The sequence below is a fragment of the Myxine glutinosa genome, chromosome 13, assembly GCF_964187855.1.
Source record: "Myxine glutinosa chromosome 13, kmMyxGlut1.1, whole genome shotgun sequence".
In the NCBI taxonomy this organism is placed as follows: domain Eukaryota; kingdom Metazoa; phylum Chordata; class Myxini; order Myxiniformes; family Myxinidae; genus Myxine; species Myxine glutinosa.
The window spans coordinates 84,665,298-84,681,068 of NC_136273.1; positions in this window are offsets into that span (position 1 = coordinate 84,665,298).

Consider the following 15,771-nt stretch of genomic DNA (forward strand, 5'->3'; position numbering starts at 1 on the left):
ACAACTTTTCGCACTTGTGTTAGTGTTGAAAATCCACTTTTCGCACTGGTGTTAGTGTTGAAAAACCACTTTTCGCACATGTCTTAGTGTTGAAAACCCACTTTTCGCACTTGCGTTGGTGTAGGAAACGACATTTGGCACTTGTGTTAGTGTTGAAAAACCACTTTTCGCACTTGTGTTTGTGAAGGAAACCACTTTTGCACTTGTATTAGTGTGGAAAAACCACTTTTTGCACTTGTGATAGTGTTGAAAAACCACTTTTCGCACTTGTGTTAGTGTTGAAAAACCACTTTTCGCACTTGTGTTGGTGCAGGAAACCACTTTTGCACTTGTATTAGTGTGGAAAAAACACTTTTTGCACTTGTGATAGTGTTGAAAAACCACTTTTCGCACTTGTGTTAGTGTTGAAAAACCACTTTTCGCACTTGTGTTGGTGCAGGAAACCACTTTTGCACTTGTATTAGTGTGGAAAATCCACTTTTCGCACTTGTGTTAGTGTTGAAAAACCACTTTTCGCACTTGTGTTAGTGTTGCAAAACCACTTTTCGCACTTGTGTTAGTGTTGAAAAACCACTTTTGCACTTGTGTTGGTGCAGGAAACCACTTTTGCACTTGTATTAGTGTGGAAAAACCACTTTTTGCACTTGTGCTAGTGTTGAAAAACCACTTTTCGCACTTGTGTTAGTGTTGCAAAACCACTCTTCGCACTTGTGTTAGTGTTGAAAAACCACTTTTGCACTTGTATTAGTGTGGAAAAAGTACTTTTAACACTTGTGTTAGTGTTGAAAAACCACTTTTCGCACTTGTGTTAGTGTTGAAAAACCACTTTTCGCACTTGTGTTGGTGCAGGAACCCACTTTTGCACTTGTATTAGTGTGGAAAACCACTTTTTGCACTTGTGATAGTGTTGAAAAACCACTTTTCGCACTAGTATTAGTGTGGAAAAAACACTTTTGCACTTGTATTAGTGTGGAAAAACCACTTTTCGCACTTGTGTTAGTGTTGAAAAACCACTTTTCGCACTTGTGTTGGTGCAGGAAACCACTTTTGCACTTGTATTAGTGTGGAAAAAACACTTTTTGCACTTGTGATAGTGTTGAAAAACCACTTTTCGCACTTGTGTTAGTGTTGAAAAACCACTTTTCGCACTTGTGTTGGTGCAGGAAACCGCTTTTGCACTTGTATTAGTGTGGAAAAACCACTTTTCACACTTGTGTTGGTGTAGGAAACCACTTTTCCCACTTGTATTAGTGTGGAAAAACCACTTTTCGCACTCGTGTTAGTGTTGAAAATCCACTTTTCGCACTTGTGTAAGTGTTGAAAACCCATTTTTCGCACTTGTGTTGGTGGAGGAAACTACTTTTCGCACTTGTGTTCGTGTTGAAAAACCACTTTTCGCACTTGTGTTGGTGCAGCGAACTACTTTTTGCACTTGTATTTGTGTGGAAAACCCACTTTTCGCACATGTGTTTGTGTTGAAACCCCACTTTTCACACTTGTGTTAGTGTTGAAAAACCACTCTTCGCGCTTGTGTTGGTGAAGGAAACCACTTTTCGCACTTGTGTTCGTGTTGAAAAACCACTTTTCGCACATGTGTTGGTGCAGGGAACTACTTTTTGCACTTGCATTAGTGTGGAAAAACAACTTTTCGCATTTGTGTTAGTGTTGAAAATCCACTTTTCGCACTGGTGTTAGTGTTGAAAAACCACTTTTCGCACATGTCTTAGTGTTGAAAACCCACTTTTCGCACTTGCGTTGGTGTAGGAAACGACTTTTGGCACTTGTGTTAGTGTTGAAAAACCACTTTTCGCACTTGTGTTTGTGAAGGAAACCACTTTTGCACTTGTATTAGTGTGGAAAAACCACTTTTTGCACTTGTGATAGTGTTGAAAAACCACTTTTCGCACTTGTGTTAGTGTTGAAAAACCACTTTTCGCACTTGTGTTGTTGCAGGAAACCACTTTTGCACTTGTATTAGTGTGGAAAAACCACTTTTTGCACTTGTGATAGTGTTGAAAAACCACTTTTCGCACTTGTGTTAGTGTTGAAAAACCACTTTGCGCACTTGTGTTGGTGCAGGAAACCACTTTTGCACTTGTATTAGTGTGGAAAAACCACTTTTTGCACTTGTGATAGTGTGGAAAAAACACTTTTTGCACTTGTGATAGTGTTGAAAAACCACTTTTCGCACTTGTGTTAGTGTTGAAAAACCACTTTTCACACTTGTGTTGGTGCAGGAAACCACTTTTGCACTTGTATTAGTGTGGAAAAACCACTTTTCGCACTTGTGTTAGTGTTGAAAAAACACTTTTGGCACTTGCGCTAGTGTTGAAAAACCACTTTTCGCACTTGTGTTAGTGTTGAAAAACCACTTTTCGCACTTGTGTTAGTGTTGAAAAACCACTTTTCGCACTTGTGTTAGTGTTGAAAAACCACTTTTGCACTTGTATTAGTGTGGAAAAACCACTTTTCGCACTTGTGTTAGTGTTGAAAAACCACTTTTCGCACTTGTGTTAGTGTTGAAAAACCACTTTTCGCACTTGTGTTGGTGCAGGAAACCACTTTTGCACTTGTATTAGTGTGGAAAAACCACTTTTTGCACTTCTGATAGAGTTGAAAAACCACTTTTCGCACTTGTGTTAGTGTGGAAAAACCACTTTTCGCACTTGTGTTAGTGTTGAAAAACCACTTTTCGCACTTGTGTTAGTGTTGAAAAACCACTTTTCGCACTTGTGTTGGTGCAGCGAACTACTTTTTGCACTTGTATTAGTGTGGAAAACCCACTTTTCGCACATGTGTTAGTGGTGAAAACCCACTTTTCACACTTGTGTTAGTGTTGAAAAACCACTCTTCGCACTTGTGTTGGTGAAGGAAACCACTTTTCGCACTTGTGTTCATGTTGAAAAACAACTTTTCGCACTTGTGTTGGTGCAGGGAACTACTTTTTGCACTTGCATTAGTGTGGAAAAACAACTTTTCGCACTTGTGTTAGTGTTGAAAATCCACTTTTCGCACTGGTGTTAGTGTTGAAAAACCACTTTTCGCACATGTGTTAGTGTTGAAAACCCACTTTTCGCACTTGCGTTGGTGTAGGAAACGACTTTTGGCACTTGTGTTAGTGTTGAAAAACCACTTTTCGCACTTGTGTTTGTGAAGGAAACCACTTTTGCACTTGTATTAGTGTGGAAAAACCACTTTTTGCACTTGTGATAGTGTTGAAAAACCACTTTTCGCACTTGTGTTAGTGTTGAAAAACCACTTTTCGCACTTGTGTTGTTGCAGGAAACCACTTTTGCACTTGTATTAGTGTGGAAAACCCACTTTTCGCAATTGTGTTAGTGTTGAAAAAACACTTTTTGCACTTGTGCTAGTGTTGAAAAACCACTTTTCGCACTTGTGTTAGTGTTGAAAAACCACTTTTCGCACTTGTGTTAGTGTTGAAAAACCACTTTTCGCACTTGTGTTAGTGTTGAAAAACCACTTTTCGCACTTGTGTTGGTGCAGGAAACCACTTTTGCACTTGTATTAGTGTGGAAAAAACACTTTTTGCACTTGCGATAGTGTTGAAAAACCACTTTTCGCACTTGTGTTAGTGTTGAAAAACCACTTTTCGCACTTGTGTTGGTGCAGGAAACCACTTTTGCACTTGTATTAGTGTGGAAAAACCACTTTTTGCACTTGTGATAGTGTTGAAAAACCACTTTTCGCACTTGTGTTAGTGTTGAAAAACCACTTTTCGCACTTGTGTTGGTGCAGGAAACCACTTTTGCACTTGTATTAGTGTGGAAAAAACACTTTTTGCACTTGTGATAGTGTTGAAAAACCACTTTTCGCACTTGTGTTAGTGTTGAAAAACCACTTTTCGCACTTGTGTTGGTGCAGGAAACCACTTTTGCACTTGTATTAGTGTGGAAAAACCACTTTTCGCACTTGTGTTAGTGTTGAAAAACCACTTTTCGCACTTGTGTTAGTGTTGAAAAACCACTTTTCGCACTTGTGTTAGTGTTGAAAAACCACTTTTCGCACTTGTGTTGGTGCAGGAAACCACTTTTGCACTTGTATTAGTGTGGAAAAAACACTTTTCGCACTTGTGTTAGTGTTGAAAAACCACTTTTCGCACTTGTGTTAGTGTTGAAAAACCACTTTTCGCACTTGTGTTAGTGTTGAAAAACCACTTTTCGCACTTGTGTTGGTGCAGGAACCCACTTTTGCACTTGTGTTGGTGCAGGAAACCACTTTTGCACTTGTATTAGTGTGGAAAAAACCACTTTTTGCACTTGTGATAGTGTTGAAAAACCACTTTTCGCACTTGTGTTAGTGTTGAAAAACCACTTTTCGCACTTGTGTTGGTGCAGGAAACCACTTTTGCACTTGTATTAGTGTGGAAAAAACACTTTTTGCACTTGTGATAGTGTTGAAAAACCATTTTTCGCACTTGTGTTAGTGTTGAAAAACCAATTTTCGCACTTGTGTTGGTGCAGGAAACCACTTTTGCACTTGTATTAGTGTGGAAAAACCACTTTTCACACTTGTGTTAGTGTTGAAAATCCACTTTTCCCACTTGTGTTAGTGTGGAAAAACCACTTTTCGCACTTGTGTTAGTGTTGAAAAACCACTTTTCGCACTTGTGTTAGTGTTGAAAAACCACTTTTCGCACTTGTGTTGGTGCAGCGAACTACTTTTTGCACTTGTATTAGTGTGGAAAACCCACTTTTCGCACATGTGTTAGTGTTGAAAACCCACTTTTCACACATGTGTTAGTGTTGAAAAACCACTCTTCGCACTTGTGTTGGTGAAGGAAACCACTTTTCGCACTTGTGTTCGTGTTGAAAAACAACTTTTCGCACTTGTGTTGGTGCAGGGAACTACTTTTTGCACTTGCATTAGTGTGGAAAAACAACTTTTCGCACTTGTGTTAGTGTTGAAAATCCACTTTTCGCACTGGTGTTAGTGTTGAAAAACCACTTTTCGCACATGTGTTAGTGTTGAAAACCCACTTTTCGCACTTGCGTTGGTGTAGGAAATGACTTTTCGCACTTGTGTTAGTGTTGAAAAACCACTTTTCGCACTTGTGATAGTGTTGAAAAACCACTTTTCGCACTTGTTTTGGTGCAGGAACCCACTTTTGCACTTGTGATAGTGTTGAAAAACCACTTTTCGCACTTGTGTTAGTGTTGAAAAACCACTTTTCGCACTTGTGTTAGTGTTGAAAAACCACTTTTGCACTTGTATTAGTGTGGAAAAAACACTTTTGCACTTGTATTAGTGTGGAAAAACCACTTTTCGCACTTGTGTTAGTGTTGAAAAACCACTTTTCGCATTTGTGTTAGTGTTGAAAAACCACTTTTCGCACTTGTGTTGGTGCAGGAAACCACTTTTGCACTTGTATTAGTGTGGAAAAAACACTTTTTGCACTTGTGATAGTGTTGAAAAACCACTTTTAGCACTTGTGTTAGTGTTGAAAAACCACTTTTCGCACTTGTGTTGGTGCAGGAAACCACTTTTGCACTTGTATTAGTGTGGAAAAACCACTTTTCACACTTGTGTTGGTGTTGGAAACCACTTTTCCCACTTGTATTAGTGTGGAAAAACCACTTTTCGCACTCGTGTTAGTGTTGAAAATCCACTTTTCGCACTTGTGTAAGTGTTGAAAACCCATTTTTCGCACTTCTGTTGGTGGAGGAAACTACTTTTCGCACTTGTGTTCGTGTTGAAAAACCACTTTTCGCACTTGTGTTGGTGCAGCGAACTACTTTTTGCACTTGTATTATTGTGGAAAACCCACTTTTCGCACATGTGTTAGTGTTGAAAACCCACTTTTCACACTTGTGTTAGTGTTGAAAAACCACTCTTCGCACTTGTGTTGGTGAAGGAAACCACTTTTCGCACTTGTGTTCGTGTTGAAAAACCACTTTTCGCACTTGTGTTGGTGCAGGGAACTACTTTTTGCACTTGCATTAGTGTGGAAAAACAACTTTTCGCACTTGTGTTAGTGTTGAAAATCCACTTTTCGCACTGGTGTTAGTGTTGAAAAACCACTTTTCGCACATGTCTTAGTGTTGAAAACCCACTTTTCGCACTTGCGTTGGTGTAGGAAACGACTTTTGGCACTTGTGTTAGTGTTGAAAAACCACTTTTCGCACTTGTGTTTGTGAAGGAAACCACTTTTGCACTTGTATTAGTGTGGAAAAACCACTTTTTGCACTTGTGATAGTGTTGAAAAACCACTTTTCGCACTTGTGTTAGTGTTGAAAAACCACTTTTCGCACTTGTGTTGGTGCAGGAAACCACTTTTGCACTTGTATTAGTGTGGAAAAAAACACTTTTTGCACTTGTGATAGTGTTGAAAAACCACTTTTCGCACTTGTGTTAGTGTTGAAAAACCACTTTTCGCACTTGTGTTGGTGCAGGAAACCACTTTTGCACTTGTATTAGTGTGGAAAATCCACTTTTCGCACTTGTGTTAGTGTTGAAAAACCACTTTTCGCACTTGTGTTAGTGTTGCAAAACCACTTTTCGCACTTGTGTTAGTGTTGAAAAACCACTTTTGCACTTGTGTTGGTGCAGGAAACCACTTTTGCACTTGTATTAGTGTGGAAAAACCACTTTTTGCACTTGTGCTAGTGTTGAAAAACCACTTTTCGCACTTGTGTTAGTGTTGCAAAACCACTTTTCGCACTTGTGTTAGTGTTGAAAAACCACTTTTGCACTTGTATTAGTGTGGAAAAAGTACTTTTCACACTTGTGTTAGTGTTGAAAAACCACTTTTCGCACTTGTGTTAGTGTTGAAAAACCACTTTTCGCACTTGTGTTGGTGCAGGAACCCACTTTTGCACTTGTATTAGTGTGGAAAACCACTTTTTGCACTTGTGATAGTGTTGAAAAACCACTTTTCGCACTTGTATTAGTGTGGAAAAAACACTTTTGCACTTGTATTAGTGTGGAAAAACCACTTTTCGCACTTGTGTTAGTGTTGAAAAACCACTTTTCGCACTTGTGTTGGTGCAGGAAACCACTTTTGCACTTGTATTAGTGTGGAAAAAACACTTTTTGCACTTGTGATAGTGTTGAAAAACCACTTTTCGCACTTGTGTTAGTGTTGAAAAACCACTTTTCGCACTTGTGTTGGTGCAGGAAACCACTTTTGCACTTGTATTAGTGTGGAAAAACCACTTTTCACACTTGTGTTGGTGTAGGAAACCACTTTTCCCACTTGTATTAGTGTGGAAAAACCACTTTTCGCACTCGTGTTAGTGTTGAAAATCCACTTTTCGCACTTGTGTAAGTGTTGAAAACCCATTTTTCGCACTTGTGTTGGTGGAGGAAACTACTTTTCGCACTTGTGTTCGTGTTGAAAAACCACTTTTCGCACTTGTGTTGGTGCAGCGAACTACTTTTTGCACTTGTATTTGTGTGGAAAACCCACTTTTCGCACATGTGTTTGTGTTGAAACCCCACTTTTCACACTTGTGTTAGTGTTGAAAAACCACTCTTCGCGCTTGTGTTGGTGAAGGAAACCACTTTTCGCACTTGTGTTCGTGTTGAAAAACCACTTTTCGCACTTGTGTTGGTGCAGGGAACTACTTTTTGCACTTGCATTAGTGTGGAAAAACAACTTTTCGCATTTGTGTTAGTGTTGAAAATCCACTTTTCGCACTGGTGTTAGTGTTGAAAAACCACTTTTCGCACATGTCTTAGTGTTGAAAACCCACTTTTCGCACTTGCGTTGGTGTAGGAAACGACTTTTGGCACTTGTGTTAGTGTTGAAAAACCACTTTTCGCACTTGTGTTTGTGAAGGAAACCACTTTTGCACTTGTATTAGTGTGGAAAAACCACTTTTTGCACTTGTGATAGTGTTGAAAAACCACTTTTCGCACTTGTGTTAGTGTTGAAAAACCACTTTTCGCACTTGTGTTGTTGCAGGAAACCACTTTTGCACTTGTATTAGTGTGGAAAAACCACTTTTTGCACTTGTGATAGTGTTGAAAAACCACTTTTCGCACTTGTGTTAGCATTGAAAAACCACTTTGCGCACTTGTGTTGGTGCAGGAAACCACTTTTGCACTTGTATTAGTGTGGAAAAACCACTTTTTGCACTTGTGATAGTGTGGAAAAAACACTTTTTGCACTTGTGATAGTGTTGAAAAACCACTTTTCGCACTTGTGTTAGTGTTGAAAAACCACTTTTCGCACTTGTGTTGGTGCAGGAAACCACTTTTGCACTTGTATTAGTGTGGAAAAACCACTTTTCGCACTTGTGTTAGTGTTGAAAAAACACTTTTGGCACTTGCGCTAGTGTTGAAAAACCACTTTTCGCACTTGTGTTAGTGTCGAAAAACCACTTTTCGCACTTGTGTTAGTGTTGAAAAACCACTTTTCGCACTTGTGTTAGTGTTGAAAAACCACTTTTGCACTTGTATTAGTGTGGAAAAACCACTTTTCGCACTTGTGTTAGTGTTGAAAAACCACTTTTCGCACTTGTGTTAGTGTTGAAAAACCACTTTTCGCACTTGTGTTGGTGCAGCGAACTACTTTTTGCACTTGTATTAGTGTGGAAAACCCACTTTTCGCACATGTGTTAGTGGTGAAAACCCACTTTTCACACTTGTGTTAGTGTTGAAAAACCACTCTTCGCACTTGTGTTGGTGAAGGAAACCACTTTTCGCACTTGTGTTCATGTTGAAAAACAACTTTTCGCACTTGTGTTGGTGCAGGGAACTACTTTTTGCACTTGCATTAGTGTGGAAAAACAACTTTTCGCACTTGTGTTAGTGTTGAAAATCCACTTTTCGCACTGGTGTTAGTGTTGAAAAACCACTTTTCGCACATGTGTTAGTGTTGAAAACCCACTTTTCGCACTTGCGTTGGTGTAGGAAACGACTTTTGGCACTTGTGTTAGTGTTGAAAAACCACTTTTCGCACTTGTGTTTGTGAAGGAAACCACTTTTGCACTTGTATTAGTGTGGAAAAACCACTTTTTGCACTTGTGATAGTGTTGAAAAACCACTTTTCGCACTTGTGTTAGTGTTGAAAAACCACTTTTCGCACTTGTGTTGTTGCAGGAAACCACTTTTGCACTTGTATTAGTGTGGAAAACCCACTTTTCGCAATTGTGTTAGTGTTGAAAAAACACTTTTTGCACTTGTGCTAGTGTTGAAAAACCACTTTTCGCACTTGTGTTAGTGTTGAAAAACCACTTTTCGCACTTGTGTTAGTGTTGAAAAACCACTTTTCGCACTTGTGTTAGTGTTGAAAAACCACTTTTCGCACTTGTGTTGGTGCAGGAAACCACTTTTGCACTTGTATTAGTGTGGAAAAAACACTTTTTGCACTTGCGATAGTGTTGAAAAACCACTTTTCGCACTTGTGTTAGTGTTGAAAAACCACTTTTCGCACTTGTGTTGGTGCAGGAAACCACTTTTGCACTTGTATTAGTGTGGAAAAACCACTTTTTGCACTTGTGATAGTGTTGAAAAACCACTTTTCGCACTTGTGTTAGTGTTGAAAAACCACTTTTCGCACTTGTGTTGGTGCAGGAAACCACTTTTGCACTTGTATTAGTGTGGAAAAAACACTTTTTGCACTTGTGATAGTGTTGAAAAACCACTTTTCGCACTTGTGTTAGTGTTGAAAAACCACTTTTCGCACTTGTGTTGGTGCAGGAAACCACTTTTGCACTTGTATTAGTGTGGAAAAACCACTTTTCGCACTTGTGTTAGTGTTGAAAAAACACTTTTTGCACTTGTGCTAGTGTTGAAAAACCACTTTTCGCACTTGTGTTAGTGTTGAAAAACCACTTTTCGCACTTGTGTTAGTGTTGAAAAACCACTTTTCGCACTTGTGTTAGTGTTGAAAAACCACTTTTCGCACTTGTGTTATTGTTGAAAAACCACTTTTGCACTTGTATTAGTGTGGAAAAACCACTTTTCGCACTTGTGTTAGTGTTGAAAAACCACTTTTCGCACTTGTGTTAGTGTTGAAAAACCACTTTTCGCACTTGTGTTGGTGCAGGAAACCACTTTTGCACTTGTATTAGTGTGGAAAAACCACTTTTTCTACTTGTGATAGTGTTGAAAAACCACTTTTCGCACTTGTGTTAGTGTTGAAAAACCACTTTTCGCACTTGTGTTAGTGTTGAAAAACCACTTTTGCACTTGTATTAGTGTGGAAAAAACACTTTTGCACTTGTATTAGTGTGGAAAAACCACTTTTCGCACTTGTGTTAGTGTTGAAAAACCACCTTTCGCACTTGTGTTAGTGTTGAAAAACCACTTTTCGCACTTGTGTTGGTGCAGGAAACCACTTTTGCACTTGTATTAGTGTGGAAAAAACCACTTTTTGCACTTGTGATAGTGTTGAAAAACCACTTTTCGCACTTGTGTTAGTGTTGAAAAACCACTTTTCGCACTTGTGTTGGTGCAGGAAACCACTTTTGCACTTGTATTAGTGTGGAAAAAACACTTTTTGCACTTGTGATAGTGTTGAAAAACCATTTTTCGCACTTGTGTTAGTGTTGAAAAACCAATTTTCGCACTTGTGTTGGTGCAGGAAACCACTTTTGCACTTGTATTAGTGTGGAAAAACCACTTTTCACACTTGTGTTAGTGTTGAAAATCCACTTTTCCCACTTGTGTTGGTGCAGGAAACCACTTTTGCACTTGTATTAGTGTGGAAAAAACACTTTTTGCACATGTGATAGTGTTGAAAAACCACTTTTCGCACTTGTGTTAGTGTTGAAAAACCACTTTTTGCACTTGTGTTAGTGTTGAAAAACCACTTTTCGCACTTGTGTTAGAGTTGAAAAACCACTTTTCGCACTTGTGTTAGTGAAGGAAACCACTTTTCGCACTTGTGTTCGTGTTGAAAACCCACTTTTCGCACTTGTGTTCGTGTTGAAAACCCACTTTTCGCACTTGTGTTAGTGTTAAAAAACCACTTTTCACACTTGTGTTGGTGTAGGAACCCACTTTTCCCACTTGTATTAGTGTGGAAAAACTACTTTTCGCACTCGTGTTAGTGTTGAAAAACCACTTTTCGCACTCGTGTTAGTGTTGAAAATCCACTTTTCGCACTTGTGTAAGTGTTGAAAACCCATTTTTCGCACTTGTGTTGGTGGACGAAACTACTTTTCGCACTTGTGTTCGTGTTGAAAAACCACTTTTCGTACTTGTGTTGGTACAGCGAACTACTTTTTGCACTTGTATTAGTGTTGAAAATCCACTTTTCGCACTCGTGTTAGTGTTGAAAACCCATTTTTCGCACTTGTGTTGGTGAAGGAAACCACCTTTCGCACTTTTGTTAGTGTTGAAAATCCACTTTTCGCACTTGTGTTGGTGGAGGAAACCACTTTTCGCACTTGTGTTAGTGTTGAAAAACCACTTTTCGCACTTGTGTTGGTGTAGGAAACCACTTTTCGCACTTGTGTTCGTGTGGAAAAACCACTTTCCGCACTTGTGCTCGTGTTGAAAACCACGACCCGCACTTGTGTTAGTGTAGAAAAAGCACTTTCCACACTTGTGTTAGTGTTGAAAACCACTTTCCACACTCGTGCTCGTGTTGAAAACCACTTGCCGCACTTGTGTTAGCATTGCAAAACAACTTTTGGCACTCCTGTTTGTGTTTAAAAGCACTTTTTGCAGTCGTGCTGGTATTGAAAACCACCTTCTGCAAATGTGCCAGTGTTGAAAACCACTTCCTACACTTGTGTTAGTGTTGAAAAACCACTTTTTGCACTTGTGTTGGTGGAGGAGACCACTTTTCGCACTTGTGTTAGTGTTGAAAAACCACTTTTCGCACTTGTGTTGATGGAGGAAACCACTATTCGCCCTTGTATTAGTGCGAATATTATGTATTAGTGCGGTATAAATTGGTGGAGAAAAAAAATGATGATGACGCCATCCGTGACGTGGTTCGGCCGCTATATTTGTTTTAACACAAAAGCTTTTTTTTAAAACACTGAAAATACATCCTGGCGAGTGTTTGCAATCTCTGATTGTTCTTTTTCTTGTTTATATATGCATTATGAGTGTGTTACAGCAGGCCTGGATAAAATAGTTATTGGGTGGGACACAGAGGTGCTGATGACTCTTGACATGAAAGCTTGGAGAGAAGGGCACAAAATAATAGATCCAGGAAGATAATTCCACAGAGAAAGTTCTCAGCATAGAGTGCAAAAATCATGATTCATGAATCATGGTATGTTCCTGTCTGTAAAACCTGAGCGCAACTAAATTTGTTTCGAAATGTGTATCTCGCGCCCTCTGGCGTCATTATGATGTCAGTGTAGGCATTTGTCGTGACTTTTTACTCGTGCCTCAAGTACAAACTACAAAGGCCGCAATGAATCCCACCTTCTTGTAGAGTCGGCCTGACAAGACAGCAGGTGACGTGACTCACATTGTAAATGCAGATTTGCACGTCCCAATTGATATGATAGTTGTGTAATCTCAGCGATGGGCCAATTTGTGCCTCAACTTTTGTGTGAGGCCTTGTTGTAAATATCATGTTAACCCATATGAGTTTTTGTCCCCCGTCGCACCGCGGAGCGAAAGGGGGACTATGGTTTTCCCTTCCGTCCGTGTGTGCGTCCGTCCGTCCATCCGTGCGTGCGTGCGTGCGTCCGTCCGTGCATGCGTGCGGACGTGCGTGCGTGCGTGTGTGCGTAACTCCTTTAACGAAGGATTAAAGCGAAGGACCGAATTCTAATTTGGTGTGTGGGTGTATCTAGGCATAAGGAAGAACGCTATTGCAAATTGGGTCACCCCGTCAAACGCCAGGATGGCCGCCACCATGTATGTCTGAACCTTGTGAGCGGAATATCTTGAAAAATAAGCGAAGTACCAACTTCTAATCTGGTGTGTGGGTGTATCTACGCATAAGGAAGAACGCTATTGAAAATTGGGTCGCCACGTCAAAATCCAAGATAGCCGCCACCATATATATGTCTGAACCTTGTGAGCGAAATATCTTCAAAAATAAGCGAAGTACCAACTTCTAATCTGGTGTGTGGGTGTATCTACGCATAAGGGAGAACGCTATTGAAAATTGGTTCGCCACGTCAAAATCCAAGATGGCCGCCTTGCGTCTTCCACTTTGTCAACTCACATCACTTCACCGACAGGGGACCTAGGTGTAACGCTTATTTTTGTTAAACACTGGTGTAAGTGTCATGGATTAACCTTTACACATATCATATCTAGGACACAAACACGATGACATATCCACCAGGACATCAGCAGACAAATGGATAAATTTATAGGTTTTGGAGGGATCTCTGCTTTCACAAGCCTTATTATTCAGATGGAAACTGCAAAGGTGACAATTGTTTTTCCCCCGTTGAAGCCAATTTCTTTTGCGGTTCTGAAACTGACCCATGCAAAGGGCAAACTGTGATATCATGTTGTTGTCCCTGGATGTAACATTGGTGACCTCCTCCAGAACTTCACCAGTGTTTGTAATAAGATCTCATTTGGTTCGATAGCACGCACAATGCAATCACAGGTTAACAGGAACAGTCCGATTTTTTGATTTGACTAAAACTTGCATATGTAATAAATAGATAACTGTACAGTTTATCACTTATGCCATGATGTTTATAAGTTTGGCTAACATTCACTCACTTTAATATACAATTAAATGATTCCACGACCTGAATGTGGGCCACCATTGTTAAGAGATTCAATTTGGACCCTTACCTCTTGGGAAAAAATTGTGGTTAGTTTTTAATTTTTGGATAATACAGTGGTGGTTTTTTTGATACAGTACCACCAAGAACGGCACCCGGTAGAGCAGGCGTACCTCTGCCAGGCTGAACAGTTTACGTTTTGTATCCTCCTGGTCTGGATCCGGACCTGAATCAAACTCTAATTTTTATTTTTTTTGTATGCAAGATCAAGGCTCGTGAAAGAGCTAAAAGCATGGCTCATTGCTTGTTCTTGTCACCTAACTAACTCATGCACCTAGTTTTTTTTAAATATCAGGTTATATATCGTTTTTGGCCCTGTCACTCAATGGTAAAGAATCACCCGTAAAAATTAAAAAATTATCGTATCCGGATCCGGATTCGAATCTTCACCAAAATTGAATCAATTCATCATTGTCACACACCCAACCTCTCCACCAGGTTTCGTCCAAATTGATCCACAACTTTTTGAGATATCGTGTTCACAAACAGACAGACAGACTGGAAATCGGTCAGAGACCGAGGACTTGCAGGAATGTACTTTTTTTTCAGGGATGTTGGTTAGAAGGGAATCGGATAATGTTTGACAGAGTTATTAGTAAAAAAAAAAAAAAAAAGATTTGACCTTGAGTTTGACCTTTCAAGGTCACTCAAGGTCAAAGGTCATGGTGCCAAATGAAATGTCGTATGTGACTTCCTATATGTCAGTAACAGTAAGTGTATGCATATCTCTTGTACTTTTAGAGTTATAGTGGTTTGAAATATATTTTAAATGAAACCTCGATCCCCCTGATTTCACTTTTTGGGTGACCTTGAGCTTGACCTTGGGCCTCGAAAGTTTTTGGCACATACTATTCCAGGGCAAGGCAAATATGTGTGTAAAGTATGGCAATGCTATGTGCAACGATGTAGACATAGAACTGCGCACAAACAGACAGGCAAACCAACCAACCAACATACTTGCCGGAATTTTTCTGGCAAGTAACAAACGGACAGGTGAAAACATAACCTCCATTCACTTTTGGTATTGGAGGTAAAAACTATTCCATCTATCTATAATTCCACTAATCTCTGTGTGTATGTGTGTGTGTATGTATGCGACAACGATTTCTCGACAACTACCGGTCCGATATACTTGAAACTTGCCAGGTATATTGCTGGGGACCCGAGGATGTGCCTTTTCAAGGTTTGAAATTAATCGGACAAGTACTTACCGAGCTATGGCGATTTAGCCGTTCGCCGTTCGCTTTGGCGTTGCGAATGGACCAAACCATTCCATGTAAATAGAGGGGGGGGTTCTGTGGTCGTTGCGAATGGACGAAACCATTTCATGTAAATAGAGGGGGGGGATTGTCACTGTACTCGCAAGCCGTTCGCCGTTCGCTTTGGCGTTGCGAATGGACCAAACCATTTCATGTAAATAGAGGGGGGGGATATAATTTTAGATAGATATATAGTACGGGCATATATATAGTACGGGCATGCCCTAGTTAAGATTAAATAGTACAACATTATTTTCCTCTTTTTCTTATTTATTCCCTCCTATTCTGATATCTCTCTCTGGACCTGCTTTTTTGAATGGCTCAAATCTTCTCTTACAGATTGTACATCAACTTTCAACATTTCTGGCTATTCATGGGACTCTGTCTGTCCTGGTGTCATGAGAGACCTGTTATTGATGCACTCTTGTTTTCTCTTTGTCTGCATCTACTTGGGATAATCTTATGTAATATCAACATCATCTATGATCGTAACACCATCAATACCCCAAATATATCTATATTCTTTACCTATCCAATCAACATTATGAGATGCTCTCTTCCTCAACTCTGAATTAAATCCCACAATGTTGAAGTAGTTTGAAATTCAAACATGGATGTCCATGGACTTGGTTGGATTCCCCAAATTCAGTCTGTCCGCACACCTCAACTCTTGTTCATCTCTTCTCCCACCTTCCCGAAGCTGTTCAATCGCATTCTTCCCTCCAGGTCTTCAGGCAGACGATGAAACACCATTACATCTCATTTCATCATCCATCCATACTATACCCCCAAACGTTTCAACCCCTTTCATCCTCACGCAACCAACA